Source organism: Bison bison, unplaced genomic scaffold (assembly GCF_000754665.1).
Source record: "Bison bison bison isolate TAMUID 2011002044 unplaced genomic scaffold, Bison_UMD1.0 scf7180017847690, whole genome shotgun sequence".
Lineage (NCBI taxonomy): Eukaryota > Metazoa > Chordata > Mammalia > Artiodactyla > Bovidae > Bison > Bison bison.
The window spans coordinates 4,322-6,592 of NW_011478263.1; positions in this window are offsets into that span (position 1 = coordinate 4,322).

The window sequence follows — 2,271 nt, forward strand, 5'->3', positions numbered from 1 at the left end:
CAAAGTCCCTGCAATTTAAACGTAGTTCCCAAAGTCCCACCAATTTAAACGTAGTTCAGGGTCTTGAGGGTTTCTTCTTTTCTGAATTTTCAGCACATTAAAAAAAACCCAACACCCTCCCACTCCACCTATCTCCCCTGTTTCTCTCTTCCTTAGTCAAAGGAATAACTTAGTCAACTCCCTACTCCAACTCTACGCTTGATACAACCTGTTTATTCCTCAAGTCCTCCGTTAACTGGATTACACCTCCTTCATGCTGCCAAAACTAGGCCCACCGAGGTCAATGGCAACTGCCACGTTGTAGAAGCCAATGGATAAATACAGTTGGAATTTAAAATGCTAAGCCTCACTCATACTAAAAGAAATGCCTATAAAAGCTACCAAGACATTGTTTTTCACCTTTGAGGGTGGGGAATATAAAACAGTTTAATAATGCTCAATATTAGCATGTTGGCCAGAAACAGGCATTCTCATAAATTGCCCATGGAAGTTAAATTGGTATAACTTCTGTAGAGAATAATTTGGCAGGATGTAGCAAACTAACAAGTCCATATATGTGGCTCAGCACTTAGACTTGTAGAAATTTGTCTTGCAGGGAGATACATACATGTGCTAAAGGAGGTATGTATAAGATGATACACTGCAGTGCTCTTTATTTTTTATTATAAAAATAAGGAAGTGTGGACACTTCCCAAGTGCTCATTACTGGTGGCCTGTTTACAAAAAACTCAGCTAGAGGTACAAAATGGAGTACTATATAGCTGTCATTGTTAATAATATGGAGCTGTGTAATGATATTCAAGATACTTAGGAAATGCAAGAGGCCAAACTATGTGGGAATTGTGTACAAACAGAAGGGATTGCATCATAATGATAGAATAACTAACATTTTAAATTGTGGCGATTCTGTGAGCTTCTCATATATCACTCATTTAAATCTTCACAACAACTCTATGAGTCAGGTACTACTACTATCTCAAACTAAGCTGAAGGAATTTTCTAAAGTAATACAGTTGGAAAGTGATAGAACTAGGATTTGAACAGCTGGTAAGTGGTAGAACTTTGAACAGCTGGTAAGTGGCAGAGCTAGGATTTGAACCCAGGAAGTTTGGCTCCAGCACCTGTTACTGTTAGCCATTGTGCTAACTTATCAGTACAGCATCCTATAACTGTATAAAAGATATCTGATAATACTGGTTGCCTCCAGAGGGAAGGGAAACTTTCACTTTATACTTCTCTGTACTTTTGAATTTTGAACTATCTGAATGTATAGTTCAAATGTATGTATGAAGAGCTTGGGCTTTGGCATCCAGTTGCTGGAATTTGCATCCCACCTCTAATATCTGTTCCTGTATGACTTTGGACAGGTAAGATAATTTAAAATGGTACTTATAGGATAGTTACACTGTTAAACAAGATAATCACTGTAACACACCTAGTTTGGGGCCCAGTAAATGGTTCATTTTACCTCTACACATCTCTGGAACCTACTCCCTTCTCTCCATTTCCTCTGCCACCTCCCCTGGCTAAGGCAACCATCATTCCTGCCAAATTTAGCATCTCCAGTCTCTTCCCCCTCCCTTCTGTTTTCAGCACAAACGTCAGAGCATCTATTTAAAATGCAAAGTTAACTATATCACTACCCTGCTCAAATTCCTCTCATGGCTCCCCACTGCGTTCAGGAAAAACCCCAGGGGTTGGGGCTTGGCATTCAAGGGTCTGCATCATCTGGCCTCAGGTAGCTTGTCTCACCTCATCCCTCAACAACTCCCTTCCCTCTCTTTACCCTACCCATAACTTACTTTCCCACCATACACAAACCCAACCACCCTAAGCCTTTGTTTCCAGACCTAATGCAACTCTATATTCTGAGTCCCAGATCTCCAATTTTGGTTTCTCTCAAATTTCAGTCCTGGTTCAATTGGCACAAATTATACAAATGAGAAACCCCTGCTCTGAGAGCTGGGGGGAGACTTTAGGTGAGACCCTCCCCATAGGTGGCCCCATCCTGTGCCACTTCCAACACTACCTCAGTTCCTTTGGCATGGGGATGACTAACACTTTGGACAAGTCTTGACACATGTCTAAGCCAGCTCAGTTTGTACTAAGGGAAACCCAGAACAGTGCCTGGCACACACAAAAAAAATGCCTGTTAAACCTTCACTGAATGAATGAGACCCCAAAGTTTGGGCAACGACTAAAGGTAGGAAAAGAAGCAGAAAGAGGAGCTGTGGGATCTGGGAATGGGGTACTCTAAGTTGGTCTCAGGAA